At 39.5% G+C, this 18,291-nt stretch overlaps 1 protein-coding gene across 1 annotated transcript in view; it reads left to right on the top strand.

The window, feature by feature from the left end:
• The window catches only part of MECOM (MDS1 and EVI1 complex locus), a 643,214-nt gene that overhangs the window by 749 nt on the left and 624,174 nt on the right, over positions 1-18,291 (top strand). The gene's annotated exons all lie outside the window — the stretch shown is intronic.

Here is an 18,291-nt window from a genome sequence, read left to right as displayed (position 1 = left end):
GATAGTTGTCTCACTAATAGAAAAAGGTGGACAGGGAACCTGGAAGGATGGTTAACCTTAATTGCTCTGAAAGGTTGGAGGTAATCACTCATTGTTTAGATGAGACATTGGTAGCTAAAGCAGCCTCCACCTGTGTTTGTCTTATGTAACTTTCTGTTATTAGAGTTTCCTGCCTAAGGGGTATGGGTGTATCCCATAGACTCAATAAAAGGGATAGCAAGGCCAGAGCAGTGTGTAGTCCTCTCTTGGGCTCCCGCCTGGCCCCCAGTATTCTCAAATTAATACTTTTCTAGTCTTTTTACATTTGTGTGTGGCCTTTCCAGAACTCAAACCCTGAACCTGAACCCTGAACCATGCGGGACATTAAAGGGGTTCCTTTCCCTTCCTCTTTTAAATTAATAAAAAAAATTTTTTTAAAAAGTAAGAAATGTCCAAACCTATAAGAGAATGTTATGAGTTTATTTGAGCCAAATTGACAACATGTGCCAGGGAACACGATCTCAAATGCTCCTCAGAGTAACAGTTTTGCAGTTTCTTTTAAGCATTTGACATTAAGGAGGGAACATAAGGAAGATGACAGGAAGGTGGGAGAAAGCAAGGCAGGGATTGGATTACAGGACAGTTCACAAGATTATGTGTTTTCTAGAAGGTGGTTGGAAGTTGGGATAGGCATGTTGAAGTTGTGTTAACATAGATGCACAGAAACAATGGACAGGGATTGCTTAAGACAACAATAAGCTTTTCAATAAAATGTTATATGGCTTGGGTGTGACTGGCCACCATGACCTGCCTAGTTAGGAATTTGTGATTTGTTGCAGCACCCCCTTTTTGTCCATATTACAGAGTGTAAAGGAAGTGAAGAGAGTATTGGCTGCAGTGCAATGAGTGGGGGAGAAGGACTTAGGTAGTAAACGGAGAAGAGAGGTATATATATTTCTCTTTAAACTTTGTAGATAGTTCTATGAAAGAGATTTTATGAAATGGATGTGAGAGAGTGGAATCTGGCATGATTCCTAAGTTTCTGATTTGAGCAAATTGGATGAATACAGATGGGATTTAATAATGTGAGGAAGAACAGATTTTATAGAAAAATCTATGATTTGGTGTTTTTATGTTGAGTGAGATTCAAAACATCCCAGTGGAAATATTGATGGAGTTGCCATAAGTCCCAATTTATATATAGGATGGGCCCTATTTGTACCTATCACTTCAGTATAATCATTAATTATGTTCTCTTTTATTCTCAAAAAATCCTGGTTTTACAATACATTGCATGGTCATTCTGTGTGTTGGTTAGAGTAGTTTTGGTGAATTGGGGAAGTGTGATATTATTTATAACAAAAAATATTTATTTGGTGTTCCTCCCTGTTTCTGGCACAGAGCTCTTAAAATCCTTAGAATTTCCTAAGTAATAAGAGTTATAAAGATGTCTTGATATTCATAACAAACCTCTTTGAGCCATACAGGAATTTCTATTAACAAGGGGGCTTTGGAAAGCATCTAAGAATGGGGGCTGGTTTAGGAGTTCTGGACTTTTATCCCATCCACCCCCATATGAAGTTAGAACCTAGGTCATGTATGTGCTAGAAGTTCTTCATTCTTCTAATCTATATATATATAAATGCCTAGTAACCGTCACAACCAAAACAACTGAACAGACGACTGAACAGGCTGAATGGGGTAACCAGGCTGGCAGGGGGGTTAGTGAGGGCTGACCAAATGAGTGAGCAGCAGGCTGTGTGGGGCAACCAGGCCAGCAGGGGGGCAGTTAGAGGTGACCAGGCCAGCAGGGGGGGCAGTTAGGGATGACCAGGCCAGCAGGGGTGGCAGTGAGGGGTGACCAAAAGACCAAACAGTAGGCTGCATGGGCCATCCAGGCCAGCAGGGGGGGCAGAGAGGGGTGACCAAGCTGGTGGGAGGGGCAGTTGGGGGAGACCAGGCCAGTAGGGGGGAAGTTAGGGGTGACCAGGACATTGGGGGGGGGGGGGCAGTTCGGGTGATCGGGCAGCCAGGCAGGTGAGCAGTTAGAAGCCAGTGGTCCTGGATTGTGAGAGGAATGTCCTAAACCAGCAGTTGGACATCCCCGGAGGGGTCCTGAATTGGAGAGGGTACAGATTGGGCTGAAGGGGCCTCTAGTACTCAAATAGCCATCTGCTGAATATTTTAAAAGTGATTATCTTATTTTTTTAATACAAAAATAGTGTTTTATAGCTACTATTTTCTGAGCAAGGTCTGTGATCCCCTCCCTCAAGTACTGCTGCTTTTGTACTTTCAATCTACCCTTACTCAACTTTTCTCCTTTCCATTCTTTAGTCGTGGGTGGAATGGAAGGGGATGAACGGTAGTCATCTTTCCATTGCACTAAAACTTAGAATATTAGTTTGAGTGTCTGACCCGATTCTTTCTTGGGAGCCCTCCCACAGCTTTAATTATAGTGCTTGTGTATTCTTAATATAAAAACCAACTCTTGGGTTCCAACAATTATTATTGTAGTAAGGGGAGACTGACTGTACATGTGAAATCTGGACTTAGGCCAGAGAAGTCAGACTTGTCCTTGAAAGTAGAAAGAACACTGAACTGAGAGATAAACTATCTGGGAATACATTTTGCTATGTAGTTTCTCAGTGACCTTGGGAAATTCACTTAAACTTGAGCCTGTTTTCTCATCTCAAAATGAGGTTATTAATATCTGCTTTTTCTAACTGACGAGGATTTATAAGGATTAGATTAGACAAGTCATGTGAAAGTGCACTGCTATGCAAATTTAAGTGTACAACTTCCTTCTTTAAAAGTTTGAGCCACCTTTCCGTGTCCTGAGAATGAGAATACAGAAATTTCCTCTAAACCCATGAAAGTGGCCTGATCCTGATGTCAGAGAGCAATATTGGGCAAGGTATAAAATACAAAGAAGGATCTAAAGAAGAATTTGAATGAACTGAAGCTTTTATTTTTATTTATTTTATTGAGTTTTTACAGAGAGGAAGGGAGAAGGATAGAGAGCTAGAAACATTGATGAGAGAGAAACATCGACCAGCTGCCTCCTGCACACCCCCTTTGGATATGTGCCCGCAACCCAGGTACATGCCCTTGACCGGAATCAAATCTGGGACCTTTCAGTCCGCAGGCTGACGCTCTCTCCGAGCCAAACCGGTTTTTGGCTGAACTGAAGTTTTTAATTAATCAGGATTAGTTTTATTATTATTATTATTATTTTTATTTTTATTTATTTATATTTTATTGATTTTTTTTTTTGCCCCCCTCCCTCCCTCCCTCCCACATCCCCTCCCAATCAGGATTAGTTTTTAAAATTTCTGATTCTAAACCTCAATCTAAAAGAAATTTCTTGGATTTATCCTGGGATTAGCACATTGTTCACCCATCTACATTTTGTGGCCACAAGGGGTAAGTGTGAAGATGATGGCAGAGGAAACATGGAATGGATGGAGTCCTTTATGACATTGTTGTGCTGCTGTTTTGACTTGCTCTGGAATCTCCTGCCCTTATACTCAGTTATGAGGTTATAATTTTCTTCATTATTTGAGGCTCCTTCACTTGGGTTTAACTGTTATTTGCAAACAAAAACATCCTAATCCATTCACCTCTACTAATCTTACATGCGGTAGTTTCAACCCTTTATTCTCAGCAAAGATAGGCAAGACTTTAATCTCTTTCTGGTTAGTACTAATGCCCAAAGGCACAGGGCACACAGCAGAAAACAAATAAAAAGCAGAAATAGATTCATTCCACTTCCTTCATCTATTCTGATGCACTCCTGATAGTTGACTCTGGTTGCCTGGACTTGGGTATGTATTCTGTCTTTTATTGCCTCTGCTGATCTCCTTGAACTTGACCATACATCGTCTAAACCTCTGCTTTCACTTGACCTTTCCTGCTTACCTAGACTTTCACCTAGAGCTGGCTTCTCTTAAAACGCCTGTAATGTTATCCCCACCCAACATGATACACCATTATTATTTTTAGTTTTTACCAACAAGGGCAGCTTTTTCTTCTCTTCTTCTTCCTCCTCCTCCTCCTCCTCCTCCTCCTCCTCCTCCTCCTCCTTCTCCTCCTCCTCTTCCTCCTCCTCCTCCTCCTTCTTCTTTTTCTTCGCAGCTACACAAATCACATTTAATAAAATGACAAAGAACTATACACATATATTGTACCAATGTCATTTTTTTTTTTTTTTTTGGTTTTGATGTTGTGTTATAGCTGTATAAGATGATCCCATTAGGAAAAACTGGGTGAGAGGTAAATGGGATACCTCTCTGTACTATCTTTGCAACATGTGAATCTGTAATCATTTAATCAGATTTGTATGGAACCACAAAAGACCCCGATGGCCAAAGCAATCCTAAGAGAAAAAAGAACAAAACCAGACTACCTGACTTCAAATTATCCTACAGAGCTATGGTAATCAAAACAGCATGGTATTGGCAGGAAAACAGACACACAGACCAATGGAACAAAATTCAGAGCTCAGAAATAAAACCACATGTATATGGACAAATAATTTTCAACAAAGGAGCAAAAAACACACAATGAGGAAAAGGAAGCTTCTTCAGTAAATGGTGCTGGGAAAACTGGAAAGCCACATGCAAAGAATGAAATGATTACAGCTTGTTCCCAGATACAAAAATTAATTCAAAATGGCTCAAAGACCTAAATATAAGACCTTAAATAATGAATGACATAGAAGAAAACACAAGTACTAAACTTATGGACCTTGGTCATAGAGAACATTTTATAAATTTGACCCTAAAGGCAAGGGAAGTAAAGGTAAAGATAAACGAATGGGATTTTATTTAACTAAAAAGCAAAAGAAACTGACAGCAAAATAAAGGGGCAGCCAAGATAATGGGAGATATTTGCAAACAACAGTTCTGACAAAGGATTAATATCCAAAAAATATAAAGAATTCATAAAATGCAACACCAAACAAACAAGTAAAAAAATAATGGGCGGAGGACCTGGACAGATAACACTCCCAAGGAGACATACAATTGTCTAACAGATAAATGAAAAGATGTTCAACTTCAGCTGAAATCGGTTTGGCTCAGTGGAGCGTCAGCCTGAGGACTGAAAGGTCCCGAGTTCAATTCAGGTCAAGGGCATGTACCTTGGTGTGCAAGAGGCAGCTGATCGGTGATTCCCTCTCATCGATGTTTCTAACTCTCTATCCCTCTCTCTTCCTCTCTGTAAAAAATCAATAATATACATATGGTGTTCAACTTCACTAGCTATTAGGGAAATGCAAATCAAAACTACAGTGAGATACCACCTCACACTGCAGTTTTTCCTTTCTTTTCTTAAACATTCCCTTTGGGGCTTGCTCTGCACTATCCACACATCACACTTCACATCCATTTCTCTGGACTGCAAGATAGCTGTTGACAGAGTTAAATAAATATTCTTTAAAGGGGCAATTTTTTTTTTTTTTATGTGCACAAACCACTGATTTTGGCCATCAGATCATTTCCTCCAATTCAACACCAGCCACCAGGATAACAACAGGTTGATGGATCTGTAGGCATCGAACTCTGTCTCTGCTTTCTAGCAGGAGAGTTTCAAAGTGGCTGGATTCTCTGGCTCAGATGCACTGCTCTTGTGGTAGCTTTTTGCCCTACATGGACTTTCTCTAAACTTGAGCTTACGTATGTCCTATTAGAGGCCTAAAGAAGGTTACATTATTTTTTGAAAGAAAATTTATAACTAAATTTAAAATTAAAACTAACTTTGTCTTACGCATTTCTAGTGGCTTTGTGAGAAAGCAAAGAAAATAAATTAATCTATATCTTAAGTTTAATTTTGAAATGACGTTAAGATAATTAAAAAAGGATAATTTATATTTCTTCTTCATTGTAGTATCTAAAATGGTGGGCCAAAAGGTAACTAATCAAACAGTGATATGCTTTCAACCTTTAATCAAAAGTAAGAATAATTACACATAGCAATTTTTCTGATTTTAGGGAAGAAAATGTCTTGATTTGTTGTATTTTCTATTCTCTTTAGTTAAGAAATTATTGTATGGATACTAAATATCTGTCTAAGTGAGGAGATACTGACTACTTTCATAAAGCCATTTTTTTTTTTCATTTTGAGTTTATGATCTGTCAAAACCTTACTAAGGCTGACAACTTTTGCTTTAACCATTTTCTTTTTTCTCAACAGTAGATGGCAATATCTGTTCATCTGTAGCAAAACCCTCAATCACAGTAATAACTATAGACTTACGTTTCTCTCTCCTGCCCGGTAGAGTGAAGTCAGTCTATTTAAAATTGTAAAATTGAAGGCAGACCAGTTTGCCTGTCAGTAAACCTTACTTTAAATAAGATGTTGGTGGAAGGGGTACAATAGTACGTGGGCCGACGAAAACTGTGCCTTCTCTCACTGCGGGCAGAGGGGCTGGCGGCTCTAGACAAGGCTGCTGGCTGCCGGAACAAAGAGAACTTAGCGGTAGACAGTCTGAGGTAAGGAGGAGAGAGGTTAAGCTAACAATTTTCAGCTAATTCTGTTAAACTGTATGCTCAGATTTTGTTACATATCCAGAGAAGTTTTTTTTTTTTTTTAATTCCAAGGTGTGTTTTGCCTAGAAATTTTAAACTTCACACATTTTTATTTTTGAGAAGTAAAATACGAAATAAATAAATAAAACAATGCCAGTTTTGCACCCAAGGCTCTAGTTCACTCTTTCCTTCTCAAGAAGAAAAGGAGATGGGGTCTAGACTCAAATTTGGGATCCTTCTGCTCCCCTCAACCAGAGCAGTTACTCTTCTTATAAAGAGGATTCCTAGTGTCTGTTTGAAGAAGCAGCCCCAAGGTTTCAAAAATGTCAAAAATCACAGCTGATAGTCTAAAAGAGTAGTTGCTCTATAAGTGAAACAGCTTTATTTCTATGATAAACCAATAAATGAGCTTTATTTTTTGAAGAAAAAAAAAGGATAATATAAGGTACCATCCCCCCTTAATACCTAACATCATGTATACCTTCGAAAATGCTCATGTCTAGTGTTGTGCACTATGATGAGAGAAAAATATTGACAGACTGCAACTCTCTAGCTTTTAGGAGTTTCCATGAGTGTCATCTTCATTAAAATCTATCTTTAAGATGTAACTTTTGGTACTGATTTGATTGCTTATTGGCTATAAACTTCGGTTTTGTACTTTAAAACAAATCATCCTTTTGTCAAAATAGTTCCACTGATTATTTGCTCTTTGGCGGACTGGATGGAAAAACAGCTGTTTTCAGACAGAACTGCTGGGAAGCAGGCAAGAGTCTGCTACTGAATCACCAAGCATCAAGTCCCATGTGAAATACAAAGAAAAAAGAAAAAGTGAGTTACACCTGGTAGTATCAAGTAGCTCTAGCTTCCACGACATCATACTGATCAAGATTTCAAATATATGTTCATGGGGCACATTAATATAGGGCATTTTCATAAAAAAAAAAAAAAATCGTTGTTGCCAGGCCCAGGTGGCTCAGTGGTTGAGCATTGTTCCATGCACCAGGAGGTGGCTGTTAGATTCCGGTCAGGGTACATGCCTGGATTTTGGCTTGGTCTCTAGTAGGAGGCATGTAGGAGGCAGCCAATCGATGTTTCTCATTGATGTTTCTACCTCTCTTTTCCTCTCCCTGTCTCTCTAAAACAAATAAACAACATAAATTAATTGTAAAAAAATCACTCTTTCCTTGTTTCTGTAGTTGATCAAGTTCTCAGAATCAATAAATCTGATTATAGTCTTTTGGGTTCTTTAAAAACATTGTTTTTTATTGAAGAGAAAGAGAAAGAGAGAGAGAGAGAAAGAGATTTGTTGTTCCACTTATTTATGCACTCATTGGTTGTTTCTTGTATGTGCCCTGACCAAGGATCGAATCCACAGCCTTGGTATATCAGAATGACACTCTAACTAACTAAGCTACCTGGCCAGGTCTGGGTTATTTATTTATTTATTTTTGGAGTAATTTACTTTAAGTAGCTAGATTTTAAAAACAAATGTTTGGAGACACCAAGGAGGAATAAGATATAATCTAATTTTTAGCTCAGTCTGTGTTGGTGGCTATTGTTCAGTAGACAATTTCTTAGAATTCTGGAGATTTACTTGAATTCCTGTTAAAGAACAGGTCCCAAGGCAGTCTGTCTGTGTCTCTCCCATTATTTAAGAAGGCTCTGGCATGTGTGGTTGACTGAACACAGTTACTACATAAAGTAACCACATTCCATGAAGTTTTGATGGGTTTATGGTCAAACGAAGGAAATTATCTTGGCTATTTCTTGGTGGATCTTTTCCATAGAATGTGGCTGTGTTTCTCTCATTATTCCCTAGGAAGTGATAGGTTTCACAGCAGAAACTTACCCATTTTTAGGACCACTGGACATCTGGCCAGTTTGACTATCACTAGTCTTCCTTCAGGCAAAGAACCAAATTTCATCATTTCTTTTATCATATTAATATGTCTGTAAACTACTGCACTGTAGGGACAGCTATCCTTATGAGGCATAGCCACAGTATATATGTACTTTCATCATAGGAGGCAGCCAGAATTTCTTTGTAACAAATGGAACTGTCATTTGTCTTTTTTCACAGCAGCCTTTTGCCATTCACCTGGTTTTATGGTCTGTGCGACGTACAAAGACAAGCATGAGCCTAAGAACAAACAGCCTTACGATTGTAAGCGCGCCCACGTCAGGATACATCAAAGGTTCAATTAAATATTATGCATTTGTAGGCAGCTTTGAACAAACAGAGCGCCGTGGTTTTGCATGTGAACTGGGTAAGCCTGCTAATTTCTCTTCCTTTCCATTCACTCTTATCTTAAATTCTCCAAGGTGGGGCTTTTATCTACATGTTTCCAAGAAGGTGTTCAATTAATAACAGAGAAGAATTAAAGCTGATATGATCACTTCATGCCTTAATTTAACTCCTTTAAACAGAGAGCTGGGAAGAAAATGTGCCATTAAAATTTTTTTTTATTGTTTAAAATATTACAATATGTCTCCTTTCCTCCCATTGATCTCTCCTCAGCCACTCCACCCCCTAAAAACATGCCTTTTCATGAGTGTGTGTTTTTTTTAATTTAATTCCATTTTTCCCCCCCATTTTACTTGTCATGCAACACATTTAATATTTTACTTTCAGTAGCTTATCATAGGTATTTTGGCATTTTATCGCTTACCCACATAGCCTATATCAAATTTAACTTGTTAAGGGAATAATATTTAAAATGTTAACTGTGCAGGGTGGCCCTCTCTGTTTAGAACAACTACCTCCTATCAAGGTGTCCCCATTTGATACCCATTATGGATCATTCCTCCTAAGCTTTCTCCTCTGAATTGTGTTACCCTTCTTCTGTCAGCCCTGGGTTCTAGGCCCTCGGGGTCATTTGAGCTTCTCCCCAGCTGTTTGGGAGCTGGGATGAAAGAGAGCTATGCAACCAACACACAGCCGGGTTACTCTATCCTTTGAGACTGAATGCAATGGTCTGAACCCTTCATCCCATAGGTGGTGGGACAAGAGGCATCCGTTGCCCCCACCCAATTCCTATTGTGTCTGAGGATTCTTGGGAGAACCTATGCTCCAGACCAAGGCCCTTTGGTGCTGCCTTTCTTTCCGCTTCTGGAAGGCTTCTCCACTGTGCATTGCGTCCTCCTCTCTGCATCGCATCCTGCTTGGCACGTGTCCTCTTGGCCATCACTCCATTTCCTTCATTGCCCTAAGTCAGTGGTGGCAAACTGCCGCTCGAGAGCCACATGTGGCTCTTTGGCCCTTTGAGGGTGGCTCTTCCACAAAATACAGTGGTGCCTCACACAACGAACTTAATTCGTTCCAGGAGCAAGCTTGTTATGCGAAAAGTTCGTTATGTGAAAATCGTTTTCCCATAACAATACATGTTAAAAAAAATAATTCGTTCTGTAGCATAAAATATGCTAAGATGACATAAAAAAAATGCTAAGATGACATATTTTTATTTAGATACATCTAAAAACATAATTTTTTTTAAAAAAAAACACACATTTTTTTAATTTTAAGACAGACTAAGTAGAGTCTACCGAATCTTGCACATCTTCATCCATTTTCTGCTTTTTGGCCGATGGTTTCATGAAAAACCTGTCCAAAGTTCGCTGTGCGAGGCGTTCGTTATGCGAGGCACCACTGTACCACGTGCGGGCACGCACGTACAGTGCGATTGAAACTTCATGGCCCATGCGCAGAAGTCGGTTTTCAGCCTGGGCGAGTCTATTTTGAAGAAGTGGTTCTACTGTTGAGCCATTCTCAAGGGGCCAAAGAGCTGCATGTGGCTCGAGAGCCGCGGTTTGCCAACCACTGCTCTAAGTCTTTTTTAAAAATATATTTTTATTGATTTTTTACAAAGAGGAAGGGAGAGAAGTAGAGAGCTAGAAACGTCAATGAGAGAGAAACACCGACCAGCTGCTTCTTGCACACCCCCTACTGGGGATGTGCCCGCAACCAAGGTATATGCCCCTGAGCGGTATTGAACCTGGGACCTTTTAGTCCACAGACCGACGCTCTACCACTGAGCCAAACCAATTTCGGCTACCCTAAGTCTTGATCTCGGAGCCATGAAGCCGTGCACACCACTTACAACTGGATTTCACATTATTTCTGTTCCCCAAAGCCCCTGGCCGTTCTTGCCACTGGGTGGAGGACCCGGACCACCCTTTCTCCCCACTCCAGTCTATTCTTTTCCTCTGAGGAGGTTTGCTTCCAATCCCCACAAATCTCTGTTCTTCTCTTATGCATAATAGTTTTGCTGCCTTTGTCTAATTCCTGGCCCATTTAAGCAGTGTTCCAAGGACACTTTGTATAGCTGAAATGGCACATCAGGATTCTGTATCTCCCCAGATACCATTCTGTAAGATAAATCCTGCTACTGGCTATTAGGGTAACGTTTGTTTAACGTGCTATGTTAAATATTAATGGTTAATAGAGTAATCTCCTTCTAGAGATATTTGCATGTCCTAAGGGGATTAGCCAGTGGTCTGACTGCTTAAATAGTTTCCTGACTACTTGTGGGCCTCTGATGAGATGTGTCTGATTAGGAGAGCCTTTTCCACACCCCACAAACTGTGTCCCTGAGGCCACTGATTTCTCCATTTTTCTACCTGTTTTGTGTTCCTTTTATTTATTTATTTATTTTTAAATAAATTTTTATTGTTCATATTATTACAAATGTTCCTTCCTCCCCCCCACCATTGTTCTCCTCCACCAGGTTCCCACCCCACCCTCTGCCCTTTCCCCACCCCCCATTGTCCTCATCCATAGGTGCACAGTTTATGTTCAGTCTCTTCCCACATTCCCTTCTCCCCTTTTCCCCAAAAATCATCAGTTCACTCCCCTTTCGTACCTCTGATTCTATTATATTCAGCAGTTAATATTGTTCATAGATATTTTTTTTTTAATTTCCTTGGTTTTGAGATTCACTTGTTGATAGTTACGTATTTGTTGTTCATAATTTTTATCTTTATTTACTTTCTCTTCCGAAAGAACCCCTTTCAGCAATTCATATAATTCTGGTTTGGTGGTGATGAACTCCCTTAGCTTTTTTTTTTATTATTAGTGAAGCTCTTTATCTGGCCTTCAATTCTGAGTGATAGCTTTGCTGGATAGATAATCTTTGGCTGTAGGTTCTTACTATTCATCACCTTGAATATTTCTTGCCATTCCCTTCTGGCCTGCATGGTTTCTGTTGAGAAATCAGCTGACAATCATATAGGTGCTCCTTTATAGGCAACTGCCTGCTTTGCTCTTGCTGCTTTGAATATTCTCTCTTTGTCTTTTGCTCTTGGAATTTTAATTATGATTTGTCTTGGTGTGGTCCTCTTTGGATTCCTTTTGTTTGGAGTTCTGTGCGCTTCCTGGACTTGTAAGTCTAATTCTTTCACCAGGTGGGGGAAGTTTTCTGTCACTATTTCTTTCAGTATGTTTTCGATATCTTGCTCTCTTTCATCTTCTGGGACCCCCTAATTCTGATGTTGGTTCGCTTGAAGTTGTCCCAGAGGTTTCTTACATTATCTTCAATTTTCTGGATTCTCTTGCCTTCTTGCTTCTGCGGAGTAGTGTCTTCTGGCTCTTTATGTTCCAAATCTTTGACTTGATTCTTGCGATCTTCCATTCTGTTTTTAGGACTCTGTATAATATTTTTTATTTCAGACAATGTATTCTTTATTTCTTGTTGATCCCTTATCATTTCTTGTTGATTCCTTATTAATTCTAGTTGATTTCTTTTCATATCCTCATAGGTCTTATCGACCTTTTCTAGGAAATTCTTGAAAAACCTTATAAGTGTAGATTTGAACTCTATATCCAGTCGCTTTTTGTCCTCAATTTCTTTCATTTGTGATCTATTTCGTTGTCTCGGCATTTTCGCAGCTTCCCTGATGGGGTGGGGTTTCAGGGTGGAGCCTACAGTCTTGGCTTCTGTCAGCCCTACCCTATGCGGTTCCTGAGTCTCAGTAATCCCCAGGGTCCTTCAGTACTTGTTGCAAGCACCTCTGAGAGAAAGGTGCCCTCGATTTTCGCCTGCTACCAAACAGTCTAGGCTCTCCCCCAATGAGCCCAGAACTGGGGTTCAGTTCAGTTGGAAGTGGAGTTGGAAGTGGCGTTCATAGCAGTCCGGAGCTTTTGTCTCCTTCCCGCCAGGGCAATCCCGCTGCACAGCCAACCGTCCCTTCTCTGCGTGCAATGTGCCCGCCTCCGGGACCTCCTTTTGCCGCTCCCCCGGGGTTCCGCCTTACAGCCCAGCTCCCTCTGTGTGAGCCTGGTTCCCCGGGGTCTGGCCTAGAACTGGGGTTCAGAGCAGTCGGAACTGGGGCCCAGCACAGTTGGAGCTTTTATCTCCTTCCCGCTAGGGAACGCCAGCCAGGCACTCAGCCGTCCCTCCTCTCCAGCTCCATCCTCTCCGCGTGTGTGTCACGTGTCTCCATACCTTAGGCTTTTACAGCTCCTCTGCTCTTCCTTCTCGTTGTAGAATTTCCAGTCAGTCGACTTTCCTGTAGTTTTGGGTAATGTCCATTTTATATTTTAGTTGTATTTTATTGAAATTGTTGTGTGCGGCTGCTGCTAGGTGTTTACCTGTGCAGCCATCTTGGATTCTCCCTCCTTTTATTTTTTTTCTCTCTCTGTGCAAGCATATATATCTACAGGAATAGAGCTTAAGTATATCACAGGGAGTTAGAGTTTAAGTAGAAGTTTTGGCTGAACTATTTATATACATTCTTTTATTTAATCAACAACCCTAGGAGGAATCTACTGTGTGATAAGAAACAGTCCCCTATGAAGAAACTCAACCAAGGTCACCCAGGCACTGGATTCAATCTAGATGGGCCTTACTCCAAAATCCTGTGCCCTGCACCACTGTGCACCATGGAGCTTTTCTCCACAGGTAAGTTCATTACATTTCTGCAAGGGCGAAGTCCATGGGCTTCAATGTGATATTATTTTTCCTAGTCATTAGATATAACATTGTTTAAACATACCACATTTCTCTATTTGTGAACAAGAATCAATTTGTTGTGGGAATTGTTGGTTATGTGACACGTTTAAACCAACGACAAGGGATTGAGATAGTGCTATATTGTCCAAAAATTAACCTCAGTTCCTTTGTAAATATGCCTGGGTTGTGGGCTCAATACACTGGGGCCTGCAAGAGGCAGCCAATCAATGATTCTGTTTCATCATTAATGTTTCTATCTCTCCCTCTCCTTTCCTCTCTGAAATCAATAAAGATATATATATATATATATATATATATATATATATATATATATATATATATATATTTTTTTTTTTTTTAAAGTTTTCCCTTGGATTAACATAGACTGTAAAATATAATCAATTTAATAAAATCAAGATTTCCTCCAAGAATCACATTTCTAAAAGGTCTATCCCTCATTCAAAGAAATGCAAGTCTTACATTTACTCAACATACCAGCTATTTTGGACAGCAAAAACCTATACTAAGTTAGTTCTGTGCTCTGGGACATTCTCTATTCTTAGAACAAGTATAAAAAACATGACATTAAGACCTTTAATAGGTCAGATGATGACAGTGAAGGCAATTTCTTATTCCCTGTGAATTCCTATGCATTAAAAACATAAAATAGCCCTAACCGGTTTGACTAAGTGGATAGAGTATCAGCCTGCAGACTGAAAGGTCCCAGGTTTGATTCTGGTCAATGGCATGTACTTTGGTTGGGGGCACATCCCCAGTAGGAATGTGCAGGAGGTAGCTGATCAATATTTCTCTTACTGATGTTTCTAACTCTCTATCCTTCTCCTTTTCTCTCTGTAAAAAAAAAAAATCAATAAAATATATATAAAAAAACAAACAATAACAAAAAACATAAAACGAGCCCACATCTCAGGGGAACATCTCAACTATATTGAAAATTCTTATATTTGTTATTACCTACTTACCCTAATTTATCAATCCATTACATACAACATTTATTTTTATGTAACAGCTGTAGATTTTTAAGGATATGCCGTGTCTTTTATTTATTTATTTTTTAAAAGATCTTTTTTTTTTTTTAATATATTTTATTGATTTTTTACAGAGAGGAAGGGAGAGAGATGAGATTTAGAAACGTCGATGAGAGAGAAACATTGACCAGCTGCCTCTTGCACAACCCCCACCGGGGATGTGCCCGCAATCAAGGTACATGCCCTTGACCGGAATCGAACCCGGGACCTTTCAGTCCGCAGGCCGACGCTCTACCACTGAGCCAAACCGGTTTCGGCGATATGCCGTGTCTTTTAATTTATATTAAACTAGAGGCCCAGTGCATGAAAATTCGTGCACTCTGGGGAGGGTGTCCCCTCAGCCTGGCCTGCACCCACTCACAATCCAGGACCCCTCAGGTAGGGTCCCTAGGCCTGCCTGAGATCAGAGCATATAGGGATTTCCTTCCCTGGACTGCAGGCAGCTGACCCCACCCCCTGCCACTGCCATTGCCTGCCATCTGTGCAGTGCTACCCCCCCGCCCCCTCCTGCCACTGGTGGCCTCCCTCTGCAGGCGACAGGCTGGGGTGAAATGGCTTGGCTGGCCTAGGTCTCCCTCTTTATTTGCTGGGGGATGGGGCCTACCTGATCGCCCCTAACCACTGTGCCTGCCTGCCTGATTGCCCCTTACCCCTTGCTTGGGGGCAGGGCCAGCACTGACTTCCGGTTGGTCAGTCTCCAGTCATTACTGGTTGTTATGACCCAGGGTTTTTATATATTAGGATAGTATTTTCCAAAAAACACCTTTATTTTAAAAAGCACCTTGATAATGTGAATTATAATAAGAATAAGTAATCCCTTTATTGTTACTCTTTCCTTTTTCATTTGAAACTCTTTGCCCTGGGGTTTTGCAATCTAACTCAGCTTTTTGTGTGGCCTTTGGGCATGCCCCTTCGCTCTCTAGGTTGAGACCGTGCTTTTCTGCAAGTGAACAATCTGGTGGCAAGGAAGTGGCTGGCGGCATGTGCTTCAGAACATGGTAACTGGTTTAGCGATTTATCGGATGGGACATTTTCTCTCGAGGAGCAATGTTGATGATGCACCCCCTCATTCAACTACCTCTGCTTCATTGCACACAGTTAAACCAGATCTGAAAGCAAATGGGAGACTAGGTGGTAAACCACAGGCAGACAGAGAGCTCTTGAGTATTCCTGACCAAATAAAGGCCTGACAGAGAAGAATATGTGTTGACAGCATTTCTTAGGACATGCTTCAAGGATCACATTAAAACATTTCCACAGGGTACAGGCTTCAATCAGTGGAAGATGTTCTTGTATCCCAGTACCACAGGGTCGAGTTTTCCAATGACCCCACCACCGCAGCCGATATAGGGACTGCTGGAGTAATTAAACAGATTTCATTGTCAGCAAAAGCTTGTGGCCAGCGATTAGACCAAGTTTTATGCATTATTAATGTCAGGTCCTTCCAAAAATATCCAGGCTAATCTAAATTAGCAGTAAAGATACATTTATTAATAGGGGAAATGCGTTCTTCTGCCTTAGGTGACAAGGTTTTAAGAAATCCTTCTGCTTTATTCAACTTACAAAACATATATAATTGGCTGGGATAAATTCTCACTGGGACACTTCTTAGAGATATGCATATACACTCTTCTAGAAGTCTCACTGACTTTGGGTTCATATTCACCTAATGTTAATTATGGACTGTGTTAGGCATTGATTTTTAACAGAATGTAACATAGCTATTGTTCTTCCGATTGTTTGTGAACTATTATCTCTCAAAATTTAACCCTTTTAGACCATTGCAACAATACACATTCCTACGTCTAATGCTTCTTCCTAGGGCCCCACCAGTTTTGAAAGGAGAATAAAAGCCCCCGAGAAATACTGTAAATTAACAGTGACAGTTCAGATATCCTATTCTGTTGTCTTTGGGAAAATGCTTCATATTCAAGTTTTTCCCATGTTTCCCACACAGGTGACATCAACGAGAAAATGTATAGTGAGCAGACTGCAACAGGAAAATAACTTTATTGTTCTATGAACCAGTTCTTAGTATGATTAACATAAACGTTTTTCACACCAAATAGAATGAAGCTTCACTAATGAGATTAGACTACTATACATCTGCTGTAATACCAACTGCTTTTAAAAAAATATGTAATAAAAGTGATGTAAGAAGAGAATATAATTAGCTTGCATGACTCAACAGTGTCTAGGACAAAATCTAGCACATGTTAGGCAGGTACTACATAACTGGTTAATGAAAGAATCCAACATAAATTCATTTGTTGCCCACAGAAAGGATAGAAAGGCAGGAAGGCTCTTTGCAAAAGTGAGATAAATTGAGACTAAGGGGGGAAAATTGGTTTAAAATTAGACTAAAGTGGGGGAAAGAATGCCCTTCAGCTGTACTGGCTTTGGTATTAAAAAAACAAAAATTTTAAACAAAATTTCTTTTAACAACAGTGAGAAGAAAATCAATTTTAGTAGTTTTGTGATTAAAATATAAATCACTATTAAGTTGACAGGGCAGGAGAGTAACAATAAATGGCATAAGGAACAGTAATGGAAAAGAATATGTTATGACTGTATTATAACATCCATATAATACTTGGACTTGATGGAAGGAAATGCCATTTTGGCTTATGCCTCAAGCTTGAACTTTCTATGCACAAGAAAGGTCCAAAGTTGCATAATAAAGGTATTGAAAAGTGATCTATGACATAAATTAGCGCACAATTTTGAGACTAATCCCCAAGAAGCACATGTGTGATATAGAACAAAGAGGCATAGCAAAAGATTTGAAAACAGAACTGACAATGAAACTAAATGACCAAAGAAGGAGAGACAGAACTAAAAGTTGGAATTTAACCATGTCATTTGCCTGTTAAAAAATCAACATTCTACAGGAGATTTTAATAGACCCTGGAGTTTCACAATGTAATATATATTCAAAATGTCCAGAATACAATTCAAAATTATTCAACATACAAAGGAAAAAGAAAATATGACCAATTCACAAGTGAAAATATACTCAACAGATGCCATCCCTGAGATAATCCAGATGTTGGAATTATTAGGCTTTAAAGCAGCTATTATAACATCCTATATGTAGTGAAAGTGAACACATTTGAAATAAATGAAAGATAAAAATTTTGATGAGGGAAATAGAAATTATAAATGAAAGAGCCAAATGGAGATTTTAGAAATGAAAAATACAATGTGTGAAACAAACAAAAAAAATTTCTTTCACTGGATGGGCTTAATAGCAGAACTGAGATGATAGAGAAAGGAGTCAGTGAATTTGGAGATTGATCAATATAAATTGTTTAAGGCATCGCTTCTCGGCTTTTTGGCTAAGATCAAGTGTAGTAAATTGTTTAAGGTAAAGAACTGAGAGAGAATATAATAAAAATAATGTCTGTCATTGCAGTTCCAGAAAGAGAAGGAAAAAATGTGATACATAAAAAAATATTTGAAGAAATAATGGCTGAAAAATTTCTAATTTAGTGAAACACATAAGGCTACAAAATAAATTCAGAGAAAACTACACCAGACACATTATAATCAAACTGCTGAAAATCAAAAGTAAAAAAAAAAAATATTGAAAGCATCAGAAAAAAGAATGAAACATTATATAGAGCCTAGAACACAGTGCAAAAACATCTTTACAGTGCTTCAACAAAAGGACTATTAAGTGAGAATTCAGCATCCTTCTGGAATGATGGAGAAATAAAGATATGCTCACAGAAAGAAAGTAAGACAATTCATTGCCAGCAGTCCTGCTCTAAAGCAAATGACAAAGGA

The sequence above is a fragment of the Pipistrellus hanaki genome (genome assembly GCF_964339955.1).
Source record: "Pipistrellus hanaki genome assembly, chromosome: 2".
Taxonomy (NCBI): domain Eukaryota; kingdom Metazoa; phylum Chordata; class Mammalia; order Chiroptera; family Vespertilionidae; genus Pipistrellus; species Pipistrellus hanaki.
The sequence above is the reverse complement of the archived record's forward strand: the minus strand, read 5'-3'. Positions and strand labels throughout refer to the sequence as shown.